Here is a 19,311-nt window from a genome sequence, read left to right as displayed (position 1 = left end):
CTTGACACAAACTTCAATACTATAGTTTTCAAGCTTTTAAAATAAACATTAATATGAAAAGTCTTATTAAAAGCTTTAAAATCTTCAAAATTCTGTAGAAGGTTAACGTGCATTGCTTATACCCTTCGTGCTTTTTTGGTATATGGCAGATTGTTCAGTCAGTTCCTAAATCCAGAATGAAGACAAGATTTTAAAGCCAACATTACAAGTATTCCTCACTTTCTGATTCATACTATTTTTTTCTCTTTTGTCAGTTCCAAATCGTACAAGAAAATCAAGTCATATTTGGATAGATTAATTTTCTTCAATTTTCACATTAAAAAGTTTGATGTTTTCATAAAAAAACCCCTGATTTCTAGACATGGTCTGTGGTTGATAGATGCCTTCTTTATATGCAAAGAAAGAGTTAAAAAGCAAAAATTATTTAAGTAGGAGATAAAATTTTATCTGCTCATAATTTAAGATTGCAAAGATATAAGGACTTGGTAGTAAAAATATATAAGAAAATTCAACAAAAAACCCCAAACACATTTTAACAATTTTTTCATTTTGATAAAAGGGACATTGTGTGATAATTTACTTAATGTTTTAGAAATTATGTTGAAATTATTTAACTATTGAACTAGAACAGATTGGCATAGCCAATTTTGAAAAAAGCTAAAGAATCTACTACCTAGTGTTAATTTTATACCGCACAAACAGATTTTAACACATTTTTATCCTGGATCAATTTCTTTTTCTCTTCTTCAAATATGCCTAATTTCTTTCAAGTACTATGAAATTCACTCCCACTGCTCAACACTGCAGTAAAAACTTGTCATTCCAAACTACAGCACGTCTCTTCTGAGAGACATATTTTTATGAACCTGTAGCTGATGGGCTGTAACAGGCAATAATAGGCACTCTTTTTTGCAGTTTCACATTTGAAACATAGGGCATAGAATTGAATTTTCCTCCAACATTGCTGTTCATAGGTACCTATTACGACAGAAAACCATGTTATATAAATGTACATTTATGAAGCTAAGCACTGCAGAGAGTTCTAATTTTCCCTTCTGTTGTCGGACCGATATGGGGAAGTTTTACTGTTCTAGGGGTTAGAACCCATTTTTTCTAACTTTCAGGCTAGCATATTTACTGGGGTTTTTTTTGGGGGTTTTTTTTGTGGTTTTTTTTTTTTTTTTTTGTCCCAGTTTGAGAGTTTGAGGATAGTATTTATAATAGCCAATACCACTCTTTAGAATTTCTGGTGTCTTGATATTTGCTTTGATGATTTTGGAGAGAAAATTGCTTTTGGCAGGCTAGATGAGTCAAAGTTGTTTTCAGTTTCTTTTCATTTGATAAGTTTTCCAATGCTTCTAATACAGTAATTTCCCTTGCAATTGATGTCATTTTTGTTTTGCTCAAAAGAATATGTATTCCATCTGAAGCTTGCACAATCACAATTTAATCACATCTCCATTTGTCTACTGGAAATAGCTTGAATATATGGCCTAGAATTTCATCTGCTTTTATAGATGATGTTCTTTGCCAAAATGCCTTTATAATTGCAATAATTCCATCATGTCTTTCATGATAAGACAGAAAAGTCAAAACCATATTATTCTTCTGTTAGAGATAAGAAATGAAAAATTAACTTACTTTATAACATTCTTGTCCAGCTTCAAAAATGTATATAGTTCTGTGCATATACATAAATACAACTATATTCAATGCCTGAACACACATTCTCAAGAGAAAAATAGCAGTGGTACTTGCCTGTTTTAGACAAGTTGCCAGGTTCTGATTTATTTTATGGAATATGAAGTTGATGCCAATGTTAAAGCATAGGTTTTCAATTTTACTTTGATCTCATAACCTAGTTTTAGAAATGTAACAAATTTTGCATATGATGTATATGTCCAGATAGCTTGTATGATAGCATTACCCAGAAAATAATTTCACACAAAAGCATTTTATAGCAATTATAATAAAAAGAAATAAAGCATTGCCTTGGATGTGTACTTTATCCTTTTTGAGAGGAGCAAAGAGACTATATTATGGCGCTTATATGGAGCCCTGATGGGCAAATGGGTTCAGGAAGTCTTGATGTGCTTAAAGAAGCAAATCTTAAAGGTGCAGGACATCCCCATGTGCCAAAAGAAGATGATTGGCCCGGGTGAACACAGCTTTGTCTGGAACTTCACACAAGGACAGTTAATATACTTTTAAAGAAAAGGGAAGGTAAGTGATTTAGGAGGATTACAAGGATGATGTGAGGTTGTGGACAAAGGAAATTTAAATGGCCAAAGACCAACTAGATCTTAATCTGGCTATTGCTGTAAAAGACAACAAAAATATTTCTATAAGTACACGAATATCAAAAAGTGGGCTAAGGAGAAATCTCCATTCTTTATTGGATGTAGTGAGAAACATTGACAAGGATAAGCTAAAGGCTGAAATACTTCATGATTTCTTTGTCTCCTCAGTGTTTAATAGTCAATAGTTTTTTCTCAGGGTACCCAACAAACCCATTGAGTTGGAAGATGGATGGGGAGCTCAATGAAACCCCAATAATCCAAGGGAAGCAGTCAGAGACCTACTGCACCACTTTGACACGGACAAGTCTATGCAGTGCAACAGGATCCTCTCAAGGTCATTGAGGAAGATGGGAGACTTGCTCTCCAAGCCAGTCTCCATCATTTACCAGCAGTTCTGGCTAACTGCAGAGGTGTCAGTTGAATGAAAGTTACAAATGTGAGAACAAGAAAGACATTGAGATATTGGAATTTATCCAGACAAGGGCAGCAAAGCTGCTGAACAGTCAAGTTCTTAGCAAGTACTGTGAGAAGTGTCTGAGGGAGCTGAGGTTGTTTAGCTCTTATTGGAGCTGTCCGCAACTACCTGAAAAAGGTCTGTAGCCAAGTAAGGGTTTGTCTCTTCTCCCCAGTAAGAAGTGACAGGAGAAGAGGAAATAACCTCAAGTTGTGCTAGGGGAGGTTAAGAATGGATAATAGGAAAATTTCTTCATGGAAAGGGTTGTTAAGCCTGTTAACAGGCTTCCCAGGGAACTGGTTTAGTCATCGTCCCTGGAGGTATTTAAAAGATGTGTAGGTATAGTGCTTATGGACATGGTTTAGTGGTGAACCCATCACTGTACGGGTTAATGGCTGGACTCTGATCTTAAAGCTGCTCTTCAGCCTAAATTATTCTACAATTCTATGATATGTGACACTGACGTTCTGTAGTATTCCTCTGAAATTTCCACCTAGCAATTCTGCATCAATATGCCTACACAACGCAGGAGGTATTTAAATTGAGCCTTGGAAGAAAATTTGCTATCAGATGAAAAAATCCTGATTCAGAAGATTTGAAATACCAAGTCATAGACTCTGTTGGACTTCAATGCATTTCTTATTTTAAAATGAGTTAAAATAAGAAGTCTAGATGACATGAATACTGAATCATTTAAAAAAAAAAAAGTCTGGGTGTCCATAATGATAATTGTATAAGCATTTGGGAAAATGCAGAACATGATCACAGAAACACTGTTTTCAGGTTTGTCTTGTGAGCAAGACTGTTATATGCTAAAGTGTTTAACAGGAATAAAACAGTAAAACAGGACCAAAGAATGGGTGCTTTTTATTTGAACTACAAAGTAAATATCAGTATTGGAAAATTAACCATAGATTATTTGAGCACTGGAACATTCATTTTCCCCAGTAGAAAAGTAAGAATCAAATATTACTTTGTATATTTCTTATTTTACAGTCCATCATGGTCTAGTTCTTCAGATCTATAATTGCAATCCTTCACAACATTCCATGTAGAAAGATAGTGAAGAAAAAGGGGCTATTCCTAAGAAAGAGGAGCACAAATACAAGGATTTCTGTACATCTGCCAAAAGGTACATTAATTACACTCACAACAGAGAGCCTTGCAAAAATTATGTCTGTTTCTGTTGTTAGCAGCTTTTCCTTATGGTAGAAATGCTTTTATTATTAATAAATTTTTTGCAAAAGGAAATCTATTTCCCTTAAATTCTTGACACAAATTTTAAAACAAACATTGAAAGTTTGTTTATTGATATCTTTTACACAAATCTGTATGTATAGTGGTGCATTTTTTTAATTTAAAAAACCATTTTTCCTTTTGTGAGACAAATAAAAGCCTTTTAAGTATTCCAGACAAACAGCTTCATTTTTTTCATTTCAGCTTTATTTATGTAAAGTCAAAATTTTAGTCTTTTTTTTTCTTATGTAGAGATCAAAACATTCTTAAGTCTTGAGAATTTCCTGTAAATGGGAAAAAAATCTACTTCTTACTAAGTACAAACGTGTACAGTTTAACAAAATAGAATAGTATTTTACTTCTATAAAATTATTTTCATTGGTGAGTCATTTTACCTTTTATTTCCCTTTGATTTTTAAGGAAAACTTAGTCATATATTCTAGAAAAATAAACTATTTTTTATTATACTAGAAGATGCCCTCCATGGTTATAATGACTGTAAAAAAATATTGACCATATGCATGAATATTCTTCTTGGACAGAGAAAACAATTCTGTAAGAAAAGTGAACTTCCAAAACAGTTTTTCAAATAATGCATATCATTTTCTGTCAGCAGTACTCTATAAAATTATCTGTAAGTTCAGAAAATATTTACTTTTAATCAGTTTCTTTGAGAGTACAATCATTATTGAAAATTTTCATTGATTTTTTTCTTTTTCTTTATGAGTGAAACTGCAGTGCTAAAAATACAATTTAAAAACAAATCTCAGTCTTCTTAACCACTGTTATGGCAGAGCACAGAACACCTGGATAGAGAGAGGTTAGATGACAGAGAACTTTCTGAACAAAATTAAAATTAACAATATATTATATATATATATGTATATATATTTCAAAATATATATATAAAATGTGAAAAAACATTATTTCACTGACCATTGAAATTTAGTTAATCCACTTGTACTGCAGAAGAAAAAGATGAACAGCTGCTATGAACATGAAAAGGAAATTACATGTTATTACATGTAATCAATAGCAGTTTCTTACCCAGTAAAGAAATTAGAAAGTCAGTTGAAGTTATTTTCATTCCAGCAGTAGCTTCATTGCAGCAATTCAACCTGAACAAAGCTTGATCTGTAAATAAGCATTCTCCAAAAACAATTAAAAATTAAATCAATGAGACTTGCAGTCATGAACAAAAACAGCTCAAGGATATTCAGATGCATAGACAAATAGATTCTTTTTCTTTCCACCAAATGAGAAGCTAGAAGTAGACTACAAGGGAAGAGATGAGGAGCAAAGATGGGGTGGGAAGACAAGTAAGTGGAGAAAGTGAGCAGCAGCAGATAATTCTAACTGCTACCACCTTGCTCTATCTCTAGTGCCCACTGCTCCAGCATCACTTCCAAGAGAACTGGTTCCTCTCCTGGATGCAATCATGAGTAGAGCAGCCCTGCAGCAGTGTGGCACTTTACCTCTCAGCAGTATGATGCCTTAGACAAGGACTTTCTTTACCTTTGTAGTCTTCTGTACCTACCTAGTCTTGCAGACAGTGACATTTCTGTATGTATCTCTATTAGCTGCATGTGAGAAAAGGAAAGAATCATTAACAAGATATCATCTCTGAATATCCCACAGAGTGAAAGGTGTCAGCAAAATTACTGTATATAAGCATAGGAAAATTTCCTTCATTCTTCAGTTTTAACTGATCCAAAAGAATATTTATAGCAGCATCATCCGAATGTTATGTTTTCATTTTCTGGGATAGCCAGTCGCATGTTTTAAAATTATAAAATCAAAATGTGAATTAAAACAAAAAAACAAAGCCAGTTAATTAAGAAATGCTAAACCTTAAACAAATTTTCACAGTATTGAGATGTTTCCAGAGATTGTGTAAGTACAGGCTGGTCGAAAGGGAATGATATGTTCAGTGAAGTCTGGGGTCTGATGGCAGCTGCTGTAGACCAGCTAGCAGACCTCTGACATTACACTTTTTTCCCCTTTGCATCTTCTTCAATGCTATAGCAATTAGTCTTGATGAACTTAATTTTTAATACAGTTTCTTATTGTTCTATTCAATTTTTGATAGGAAACCTTTGCAAACTATCCTAAAAAGTATTGAAAAAGTACCTCAAAGGAAAAAGGGAACAGTTCCTGACCAGTGCACTTCTGCTGAGTGCCCTGAAACAGAAGCCATCACCAGTGCTACAGGGCTTTTATTTCTCCTTCTGCATATCAGGAAAAAAAGAAGGTAGTTCAATGCCATAGTCACTTAGGAAGAAAAACACATTGAAGGTACTGGAGAAAGAGCACATATGAAAACTCTGTCTTCAATGGCAGTTAAAGAATTAGTAATTGTGTACTATAACTGCAAAGATTCAGCCTTCTCCTGGGAATTCCTTTGAAAAAAGATGGTAAGGATCATAGAAGAGACAAAAGTGGTTTTCATGTAGAAACCCAGCCTTTTTTAGTGTGTTTCTCTGAAAACGGTCTTAAACATTCAGAAAAAATGTGATAAAGTGCAAAAATTTGGTCACATAAGACATGATGTTTCTGAAAGTGGCCTAGTGCTTTTATTCCACCAGAGTCTTAACAGTAATCAAACCTGTTCAGAGGTGTTCTCCAGAGCCAGAGGACTGTGATATGAACAACATATTTGAACGTGGAACTGGCATATTTAAAAATAAGGAAAAACCTCCAACATGTATGTGACATATACTTGTTTGAAGTTTAGTTTTGGCTCTTAATACCAAATATGTTTTTTGCCCACAAAAAGATGCCTTTCATAAAAAAAACCACTTGGCTTTGAACAAAGCCAGACTGCCCTGGAAATGTCAAAAGAAAACACAATTAAACAGTTATGTTTTCCCTTTACTTGGGTTCTCTTTTATGTGTATTCAGGAAATAATCAAATTAGATAGGAAAGAAAGTGATCCTACTGATCACTGCAACAATATTAGTTTGTCCCTCCTCAAGTACCTCTTAAGCCCTCTCTTGCTTTCTGAATGCAATATATAGTAATTTCAAGATTATAAGCCACACCATATTGACTAAAATTTTGCTCCTAACCCGGAACTGCGGCTTGCACTCAGGATCAGCCAATATATGAACAAATTTTGGAAATTTCCCAACCCGGAAGTCCGAGCCTGCAGCAGCCCCGAGCCGAGCCAGAGCCCACCTGTCCCCCGGCGGTGGGACAGTAGCAGCGTAGCAGCAGCGCTGCCCGGTCCTGGGAACTGTGGCAGTGGCCGGGCACACCACACCCCTACTTCCCGGCTGCAGTGGCTGAGCATGCCCCTCTCCCTCTTCCCCGCAGCAGCGACGAGCAGGGCCGGGGCCGCTCCCTGGCAGCCGCCCCGAGCGGGGCCGAGCCAGTAAACCCCATGATCCCGCGATTCTGTTACTAATTGGCAACTTTGCACACGGATCCTCGCTGCGAACGAAAGTGTGGCTTACAATCTGGTGCAGCTTATTTATGGACAAAGAACGAAATGTTGCCGACACCCGGACTTGCGGCTTATAATCAGGTGTGGCTTGTAATCGTGAAATTATTGTATATGTACAAAAGCTACCACAGAACTCTGAGGAATTTCAATATGCTCCAATTTTTTTTTCTGGACCAAAGTGACATTTTTGTAAGTTTTATAAATTGTTTTGGCCTCCTTCACAACACAAAAATCCCTTTGCTATCCTTCATAAAATATCACTCCCAATGTGATATCTCTTCTTTAAATAATTATTCAGAATTAAAACAAGCAAGTCGTTATGACCCTCCCACAGAAGGCGAAGGTAACACAGGTTCTTGTTACTAGATCCCTTGGGGTGGGTTACAGTAAAATGACATTGAATTATCAGTTTTTGAATATACTTATCTAGGGTTTATTATAGAACAACTTGCTTACAAAGGAAAAGAAGTATGTAGCCATTTTGGTTGTATTATGTCTAATAACAACAACATGAAAGCATTGCAGTATGAAAGCAAAACAACATCACCCAAGGACATGCACAAGGGACAAGAAAGAAACTAAAAGAACAAGAGTGTGACGATCTCACGACCTAAAGGCCCAGCAAAGAGACTTGTGCAATCTTGGTTGGGTTGGTGGTCACAGACCAGCTGCATTGGGTGGTGGGGTAGGTTCCAAAAAAGTGGTGGGAGAAATCCTTGGAACACCAAATCTGTTGTGTTTTTATTCACTCAGGTTTATATTTGCCCAGGCACCTTCCCTGGATTGGGGCGTTTCACACTGAGTGATATAATGTTGGGGATCATAGGACATTTTGGGAGTCCTCTATTTGTCCTATAATGCATTAATCTGTCCAATACTAATTGACTGGAAACCCTTATTTGTTTGAACTCAATCTTCCCTTTTTCATCCTACTGTGAAGTCAAAATAATTTCTCCATAAATAAGACAAACATCATTCTGGTTACACTTTCCTGGCCTACTTCCTTTCCCCTGTTCATATTAGCAAAACCACATTATTTCTTCTGAATTTCAGGATGAAAGCAACCACAAATGTGGTACTGCAATGAGATATGGAGGGTCAACAATTACTATTTCCTTTACTTCAGTAGAAATAGACTGACTTTTTGTTTGTTTGCTACACAAGTAGTTGGAATCATTATGAATAAGCCTTAGCTTAAAATTTCTGAGAATCAATCCAGCAAAACTGTTTCTTTTGTCTTCAAACAGCTAAAATCTGTAAAATGGATTAAGTTATCAGAATAAAACATGCAGCACATTTGTTCACAAATTACACTTGTGATAACACTAAAACTCAAATTACAGATTCCAAGGCAGTTAAAGACAGAAAGTACTGCAGAGTGCTACCCTAGCTACGTGTTGTTGTTGTTGTTGTTTTTGTTGTTGTGTAAAATCAATATAATCTCTTTTTCCCTATTGACTTCACTGACATTTTGGTGTATATCTCCTAGGAACACTTCAAGTTTTATATTGATGTCCAACTATCTGAACCTACTCTCCCTGTGCTAATTGAATTCCACTTATTTGTTACAAATTTTTATCTTTCAGTTTTAATTAAATATGCATTGTTATATATATTATTATGTTGTTATTACACTGTATATAGCATAATACAGACACTTTTTCCTGTAAAACTACCTTAGTAACAATTAAGTGATGCTTACCGAATTAGCACAGAATATGCAACTGCTTAACATTTAATTTTGTTTTTTAGAACCACACTAATTATGACCTGCTATTAGAACAGAACTATTAACTTTTTGTAAGCTTTTGATATTTGCCACTATGTATTTTCTGAATGATCAGTTGATTTAGTCTATCACCTTTGGTGTAAGGTAGTGGTGCTAAAAATCACTGGAGTATAGAGTTGTTATTGTAATTAGCATTAGTTATTCATTTTAAGATGTTTATGTTCTGATAGTCACAGTCTTCAAAATATTTATCCTTAAAATACTCAAAATTTTACAATGCAATGAAAGAATGCACTTTTCATGAAAATGCAGGCAAAAAAATTCTAGACTTGCCCAGATTACAAGGAAATTTCAGAAAACAGGCAGGGACAGAAGTGATTTGACCAGGGGCATTAGAGTGTCCAAATCATCAGATCACTCTTCTCTGCTAGAGCAGTTTTCTCTCTTTCCAGAAATTTTTCCACTCTATTTCCTGTCATCCTATGTTAGGAAAGAAGCTATGCCCCTGTCCTGTACAACCTTGTTTCATCCTCAGGCTTTATCCCATGTCATGAAGGAGGCATGGATTCTATAGGAAAAAGGAACCAATTTAAGTCATCAGAAATTGCTACACAGGACCTATGCACGCAGAATATTTTACAAATTATTAAAAATGTCCAGATTATTTATTCTTAACATAGCTTCCAGACTTTTAGAAAAATAAATACGACTTCCTACCCTACAAAAATGCAATTGTACAGCATCATATCGATTTTCCTGTCCTTTGTCATTGAACTTCCTTGAGTATTGCAGAGATAATGCAGCAACTAGTCGATGTAACAACTGAATATCTATCTTTCTTTAGGGTTAAGCAGCAAAGAAATGACTAGAGAATTTCCCATTTTCTTCATTAAAATGTCATTTTATATACCCTTGGCTCTAATCCAGATTTTGATCACAGTATTATACAAGGAAGGACTACAGTCTGCAGACACTATTTCTTTCTCCCCTTAAAACTGATCTATTTGAGACCTCAAAGCACACACACTGAGGATGAATCAAAATTCACAGGAGGCTATGACAATGCAGTAATAAATATCAGTCATAGTATCTCCTTTCAGTTTCATCTGTCTGCTAAAATAATGTGGAGGAAAAAAAGGTTTCTAGAAAACTAAACACAACTAAGACAGTAAGCAAGCATTCTATTTCCCATTAAGTACCCCTCTAAATTTGATGAGAAGTGATCTGATGATGAAGGTGAATACTAAGGTGCCTTTAATTTTCAGACCTCAATTCTGCCACTTTACTACATTCTTGTAAAGTTGTTTTGTCTAGCTGTTCATTTTAATATCTATTATTCTACAGTTTTACTAAATTTCAAGATAGAAAAACTGACATTTATATTAAATTTTGACATAGAAATTCTGCTGTCAACACAAGAAAATATTTCAGGAATTATAAATTGATTGGAAGTATTTTCTCCTTGTTCTTACTTGCTTTTGACTGAGTTAGCCATTACTAATTCTTTCAAGAAATATAGGGGTTTTTTCTCTCTTATTTTATACACACACTGTAATTTTTAAAAAATATAGAGAAACTTAAATCCTTCTAAAATTCTAGGAGTTTTTTCCTCTGTGTTTATCAGAATTTTGTTCATACCCTCACAACTGCATGCTGATATATAATATATTTTCTAATTTTTAACTTTGCCAATCAGTTTCTCCTGCCCTCTTGTATTATCAGTTTCAGGATGCACCGTAATGTATCGTTTACTGACCTTTTCTCTAAGGCAATGTGCCTACAGGCATCATGGTTTGAGTTTTTCAGTATAAATCTAAAGAGAAGACACACTTATTTTTGTTTTGCTTTGAGACTTAAAGAATTTGGTATTGGAGATTGACACAAAATTATTTCTTAAAACATTCTTTCAGATACCTTACTGTGAGAAAAAAGTTATCTCAGTCAAGTCAATGGGAAAGAAATTAAAGAAACAAAGAAATTTTCCATTTGAGATCTCAAATTAAAATTTAAAAAATAAAAAGGTTGTCAAAAATTTATTAATGTCAAGTATAACACCAGCCTGTATTTTCCTTTATTTCTAAAAGTACAGTTGACATATTTTTGTTATTGATGTCATCAGACTTTTCAGAAGCAGAAAAGCATTGCATGCCTTAAGAAGGAAATTAAATTTTTGGACATATTTTCCACAGAAATGTTTATATTAAACCTCTATTTCTACTCTATACTTTGACTAGCAGTAGCAGAGGCTATCACTTTTTCATTGGTTTGCTTTTTGAGAAAATTTAGTTTTGAAATAAGATAGTTTTAAATAAAATATTCCCTTATGTGCTGTCCTTGACTTCTGAATTCCACTTCTGAAGCAGAACTAAAACTTCATCTGAGCCTCCATGAAGAATCAGAGTCTGTTACATTGTTTGCAGCTTCTTCAATTGGCTCTTTAATCACTCCCATGTTTGTAAGGAGCCTAAGCTGTGCACTGTGAGTCTCAGAAGATGCGTGAAACATACATCTGCTTGCAATTCTGGAATGTAAAACGTCTTAATGAATTATCATTCAAATTTAAAGGAGGACCTACATGATTTTCTTGTGTTTAAGTTTTTTGCTTTTGACAGAACAAACCACTATAAATTGTTCTATGTAATGAACTGACAGATCCTCTTAACATGGAAATTGGAGGATTAAATTTTCATTCTGCAGCAAAAAGCAACAGTTCTGGAAAACATTTTTTAAAACCATTGTGGCTTTAACCCCCTGTTTACTGCTGTTCAGAAAACATCTATTAGCTCTCCATAGATGCAGATATGCAATTTTTTTTCTCCAAATCATTATGAGTTACAAAATGCACATACTGGCTGGGAGAACTCTGCTAGTATCTCTTTCAGCTTAGGAGGGCTTCATGTTTTTATTCAAAACTGTGTGTTGGCATGTGTCCTTGACAGTCATGTTACCAGAGCCACTTGATTCTGGGGTCATCCAGTGAGGACCACTGAAATTCATAGTTCTCCAAGGACAGAACTCTTTAAAATGGTGTAGCCTTGTAAAGGAAGTACAAAGGATGGAGTTGTACGGCTGGTATACTCTGGTCACTCAAACTAGGGCTAAATCAAGATTCTTTTGCTTTAGGGAGATGGAAAGGAGAAGATCCCAACCACTTATTCTCAAGAGGGAGAAACCACACAAAATTTACAGGCAAAATGTAGAAAATTAAGGAACATTGGCAAAAAAGTAAATACAACACAACATTACTTAGCATAGACTTGGCCCACTGAACACAGAAAACCTATAATCCATTTGATGTTATGTTCTGTAAGAAGAGAATTAGAAGAAGGAGAAGAAAGGGAGAAAAACAGATAGTCAGGAAAGATATAGAAAAATTGATATAGCTACCAACTCCCGGGTTCCAGCAATGTAAAACTCCAAGGTGAAGATAAGGCTGAAGGACAATGTGCTTGGCTCAGGTGAACCTTCTTAAACCTTTTTGGTCCATCCTGGGTCTCCCTCCCAGGTGAGACTTTTGTTCTCTCGGCCACTTAGGGACCAGGTTAGGTGACACTGGGGAGCTGCCTACAGTGTGCCATGACTGACAGACTGTGGAGCTGGGGAGTGTTGGGGCAGGGCACAACCTCACCAGAGCAATGCCTGACCCATCCCCTACCACACATTCCAAGCCCCTGAGATGTCTCGAAACAAGTCCCCTTTTCCAGGCTGTGACAACACCACAGAATTAATTTAGTTATTCTATACTTTACAAAGAACCTACTCCAGAATCTGTCCTGTAAAAGGAAAATTAGAAGTAATCAACTTGCACTGACAAGCTCAAAAGCTGCGAAATAATAACATCTTATTGTGTGAGGAAAGTAAGTTATAATGGGTATGTACTACACGCCTGTCATTGACTGGCAAAAAATTAGAAATAAATGCATCTGGTAGAATATTCAGGTGACTGCCTGACTATACATTTTTGATAACACATTTCATTCTAAGTAAAACATCATAAAATCAATGTACAGACTAACTTTACACACACTATCAATTTCTGAATCAAAACAGACATATTTTATTGTAAATTGAAGGATGTTCTTCTGATTTTTGCTCCAGCTAAGTAGAAGATACAGAAATGTCCTTCTAGTCCTGCCCTTGCTTTAGAAATTTCGTTAGTTGGTCCAGAATGACTGATTGACTTAGGTAGATATTTAATAAGGCTCATTTCCTAAAAATTGTAAGTGACATTAAAGCAGCAGTACACTTAGAAAATGAGAATCTTTATTTAAAAACTAAACTGCAACTGTTTGATAGTTTGATAACTCTTCTTTAAAAGAAATTGCTGGAAAGGACTCCAGCTGTCTTCAGCTTTAGACCAAAACCACCTTTCATAAGATTTTGAAAACCATTCTAAAGACAATATTAGAAGTTTATATAGGAGCAAAAATAAAGTTTATGACATCAAGTTTCTGACTGAGGTTTTTCGAGATCTTAATTTCATCTCACATTCATTCTTTTCGAAGCTAATATACAGTTCTCTTTTCAAAACAGTTTTTCTCTTTTATTTTTTTTTTTCAGCAAAGAAAGATTTGTGTAATGGTAGTGTACACCTAACTACCCTAAGTAAGAGTAATAATAATCAAGAATAATATACTCTAACTTGATGGAAGCCATTTTGTCGCCTGAAAAAATCCTGTAAAAGCATATGGGCTTGGAATTTACAGACATAATAGAAAATTACCACTGTACTGGACCTTACATGACATAGATATTTATAGATCCTAAATATGTTAGTTTTATGCATCTGATATTCATGTAATCTGAAATAATGTCATCAATTATAACTAGGAAGTAAACATAACTGATTGATCTGTGATGGTATTCTACATTTTTGCATAAAAGCTTTTATGTGTTGGGCTTTCTTTTCCTTAGAATGACACTCTCAATTTATAATGGTATAACTTAGAATGGAACCCTTTGCATTCTGCTACAATTTGTAGCTGGACAAACTAGAAAAAATATGCAACCTCTGAACAACATCAAGAATATATTTAAATGTATATCTATGTACTTTACATATCCTTCAGATATGTAATATTGGTATAAAATTAAAGAGCATTTTGTTTTCTTTTTTTTGCAAAAATTTAGTTAATTTACTTTCAGCTGCCTTGATGAGTCGGGGAAAAAATGTACATATTTTAGAATCCAGAACTTCTAAACTGTTGGGTTTTTCTGTTATTTGTCAGTACCAACACAGAAACCATATCAAGAATACCTTTGTAGATCAAAACCATACAATTATCAACAGTAAGATGAGAAAAACTTAGCTACATCCTTATAACATTAAAATAAATTATCTCACTGCAGATATTTTAATTTTATTTTGAGTTTAATCTTATTTGTATTGCTCTTATCTCTCTTCTCGCCTCATGTGTTCTTTGATTTATTTAAGTGACCTTCACAGGTGTCCAGTAATATAGAAATCCTTGCTTTTGAACTTATCATTTAATAGTGCTATGTTAGTCTGCTGGTATTTAACATGAAGAGGAGGGATCCTGCACTCTAGCTGAAACCAGCTGGGCCCTAGCCTTTTTATGAAAGCATAATGTGTGATGATGACAGGCAGGCTGATTCTTTCCATTTGCATCAATTTAGAAAGTAAAGGTGGTGAACCTAATAACCTCTAGGAGAATGTCATCATTTGAAGCAATAAAAATCTGCACACTCAGAATTGTACAGCCAAGCTTATCACTTCAGGTAATTTTGCATGTACTTTGCATTATTTTGCTTAGATGTTGCTACTTTTTAATGGTAATGAGACCTTACTGAAAATTCCTCAGAAGTCATCTTTCAGCTTGCAGTGGTTTTGAAATGGAGAATATAGAGACAAAGAAATGTCTGGGGCAGGAAATAAATTAATCCAGGGGCCACTTTATTCAGTAGCTATATTTTTTGCATAGAAAGTACTTCTCACAGCCAACAGGGACTCAAGCACCTCAGTATTCATTAAAACCAAAAATAAAACAAAGATTTATCTGCAACCTTCCTTGCTATAACCTTGAAAGCATGAGCAGTGCCTGTAACCAATGGAAGGTAGCAGAGTGTAACCAAATGTCTTCCTGAGATGAAGAATATTTGAAATTATGTCTCTGAGAGCAATGAACTTCGCCATTTATCTCACTCAAGGCTTTGCAGACTCCATAATCCCATATCTACAGATCATGTCATTTATTCATAATATTGTGGAATACCATGCTTTGTTGTAGCCAGTCACCTAACATTTTGGGGGGATTTTCCGTTTTGTTTGGTTATTTTTTTAGCTTCTGCCCATTTGGGATGCTCTGTTCACCTGTTTCTTATTCTGTAAATCCTCCAGAAGGGGAAGTTAACAAGATTTTGTGCATGCTCACTTCACAGTTCTATCACATTTCTCTTTTACCATGTTCTTATCATGTTTCTTAAAAAAAAAAACCAAAAAAACCAAAAAAACCCCAAAAATCCAAAACAAAAAAAGAAGTATTTCTGATAATACAGGCTTCCAGTAAATCTCTCAGGAATCTTTAGGACTGTCCAGAGATTACACCTGACCCCTCAACCCACAGCCATATGGGATTTTTTAGAATAACACAGTTAAGAATTTACTGCCTGGTGTAAATAATAAATTGATTGTGAGCTCCATCACCGACCATGAAACAAATTTACCATCAGCTAAATACCAAGTCCTCACAAGCTCTGACACGTGTTTTTAAATGAATTCTATTGTACAGCAACTACTACGGTCCTGCACGTGGAGTATAAGAACAAACAAGGTAATCAAATCTACAAATATCTATTAAAAATAAACTAGAGAATTATTTTCTCTTGTGCTCTCTTCTCCTTACCTAATAGACAAAATTGCTGACTTCTCTTCAGAGATTCTTCCAAATCTTCTGCCGATTGGATTCTGCAGGTGTTTTCCCCTGTTTTCTTGCACATTCTTATATTTCTACCTAGAACTAGTTCATTAGTAGAGAGCATTCTGGGTGACTCATTTTAGGAATACCAACATGACTGTGTGCCTAAATTTCATCACTGTGTGTCAGATTGATGCTTGGATCAGTCCCAAATTTTTAATTCATTTAGTAAATTGGTCAGAATGGGCATAACGTGAAGAAACTAGTTTGCACTAATCTTAAATTTTTTTTATAATTTCTTTTGAATATTTAACTATTTTAGGCTTATTTTTTCAAACAAGTATTCATATTGAACTTTTAAACTATATGATAGACTCAAATAAAAAGAAAGCATAATGTGCACATTCCATTGATGGCTTTCAAAATTTGCTTCAAAGACAATAAAAACTGACATCTACCTGTAAACATTGCTTCATAATATGCTACAGTAGACTGAAAATTCAGAGGCTTTGGCCCATATAATTTTATTCTACTTCTCTCCGCAGGAGTATTTCTAGGGTTGACATTCCAAAGCACTGTAAAGAAAAACAATGATGCAATTCAAACCACTAGATAGCAAACAGCTGAAATTAGCTCTTTTTCCAAAACAATGGGGTGTATGATTTTCTCTCTGCCTAGCTCATCATTTATGGAAGAATAGTTTTCATGGCAATTCAAGCAGATTATACATTACAAATAGGACTGTTATCCACATAAATTTTGCAAAACTGTTTTACTTGGAAAATAAATTTTAAAAATGGGCACACCATATAGATCAGATACTTGAAGGGAAATTTATTTAAACTTCAGTTGCAAAGTTGAACAGAGAAAACTGTCAAAGCCTTTCATGAACTGCCCTGGCTGCCACCCATTGTTGTGAAGCACTGTGGATGCACAAAGTAAAATGTGGTACCCATAAGGAAGGCAAGATCATTTACCTTTGAAGCATCACAAGTTCATATGAAATTCTAGTACCTTTCTCTCTGACAGTGCAAACCCATCAACATTCTGCTGTTTTGACATCCCATGTCTGCAACGACTGCCTAAACGCGAGTTCTGTAAAACAGAAAACTTTTGTGCCAAAATAATGCACTTCCCCTTGGAAGAAAAATCTTTTAATCTGACTGTGGGATAAAAAGATACATCTCAACTGTACTCAAGTACTTCCCATCTTCACCTGAAATGCATGTCCCCTGGTGCCCGTGAAGGGAGCGGGAGCTTTAGCTGATAATGATCTCCCTTTCAGGACAGCCTGAGATGGTGCATTCTGTCTCTGAAATATGACCTGTCCCAGATTTGCCTGTGCTGGCAGTCATTGAAAACTGACAGGTTTTCAAGATTCTGTCAGTGCATGTGTAAGTAACACCTGTATCAGCAATAAGCCACTTTCGGTGTTTACATGACATTCATCTTCGTGTAAATATAAGACAGAATTAAATTATTAGCAGCAGTAAAGCTAAAAAATCCCAAACATAAAAGACCTCCCAATAATAATAAAAAAAAAAACCACCAAAAAACCCAATCTTTCTATTTCATTCCATTTGACCCAAAAATACACCATTAATATATTTTTGAGAAAACGTAAATCTATTTAAAGCAAAGTATGGCAGTTTGCAGTAATAATAATAAGCTTCTAATTTGTTAGCTTGTCTTTACAAATTTCTATGGTATAAAATCTATTTTTAAACTTTATTATAATGAAGTTGGTCCAAACTTGCTTTTAAATTACAGATATATGTTACAGACATGAGTTATTATATTATTGATAATGACAGCTATATAAGGAAATGAGTAGAAATATAAAAAAAATAATAATTTAAGAATAAACTTCCTAAAAATGAGGAATAAAAACATTTTTTTCTTCTTTCTCATCCTTCCAGAATCTTTAAGCTTCAAATTTCTACCAAACCTGTCACTGAAAAATCTATAGCAACTTAACAAAACAATTAGTCTTCATTGTGCTAATGATTCTGGTATGTATCATAGAGTACAAAGGTCTTAATCTTCCTTTTGAAATTAATTGGGGATTTTGGTTGAATCCATTCTGGCTTGCTTAGGAAAATGAACTGTGTTTTTAACCTTCTGGTTAAAAAAACCAAAAAAAACCAAAAAACACTCAAACCAAACCAATAAATCAGCCTAAAACACATATAAAATCCTATTTAATGTTTTTACTTCTTGCAGCTGATACTTTTTGGAAAAAGTAAAGCACAGCTAATTTATTCACAGCCACAAAAAATACACTCAGTATCCTACAGCAGCCTGATTAAGGCATCAATGGCAGCACTTGGAACCCTGGAGCACATTCTCTGCATCAAAATGCTCCCTTAAAAGCTGCCTATTTCTGCTCCATTCCCACATGGCAATATCAGTTAACAGCCTGAGCTGCACTGTGTTGCTTAGTCTTACTCCTCTGTTTTCAGTCTGATGTGCCAGAAGCTTCTTTGATCTAAAACTGATCTGGTTTCCATGAAACAGAAAAAACGGCAGAAAACTTTATGCAAGCAAAAAGCACTTATGCTTACCCCCTCAGGACATTTAATTAAACTGTTTCATTCTTGAAATCATCCAACACATATTCATTTCCCAAATGTGAAGGAAGAGTTTGATCAGTTTGAGACTGGGTTCGAGAAACAAACTCCTGAAATTTCATCTTTCTAGTGAGGCCTCCCAAATTTCTATCAATGTCCTGCAAAGCCTCCCATCCTCCCAGCCTCAAACCACCTCTCCTTTCTTTTCACTCTGTCACTCAACTTTATACTATACCTTTGTAGTCAAACCACACGTTCTAGGGTTAAATTTCCTTAGAACAGGAATAAAAAACTCAATCTGCTGGGCTTAAATCTCTTGTGCCCTGCCTTGCCACCCTTCCCCAAATGCACTGGAGGAACATAAAGGACAGGGAGATTGACACAAAGGAGATGAAAGGAGACACCTGCTTGAGGGAAACAGGAGCAGAATGGAGGCAACCCTTTAAAGGAGGAAGGGCTGCTCTGAGTGCAGTAAGGCAAGTAGTGGTGTCTGTGAGGAGGGGGCTTATTTCAGCATCTGATGAGAGAACTCGTGAGGACTCTGTCATTGCATTCTGCAGCTTCCATCTTATGAAAGCCTCCCTGTTGTCCCCTATGGCTGTACCTATTCTCTCATACTGCTCATATCATATTGTGCTCTTCAGGCTTTATTTGAAAACTTTTTACCAGAGTTCATCAGGAACATGATCCTTTGGCTCAAG

Source organism: Catharus ustulatus, chromosome 4, assembly GCF_009819885.2.
Source record: "Catharus ustulatus isolate bCatUst1 chromosome 4, bCatUst1.pri.v2, whole genome shotgun sequence".
In the NCBI taxonomy this organism is placed as follows: Eukaryota; Metazoa; Chordata; class Aves; order Passeriformes; family Turdidae; genus Catharus; species Catharus ustulatus.
This window is presented reverse-complemented; position numbering follows the sequence as displayed.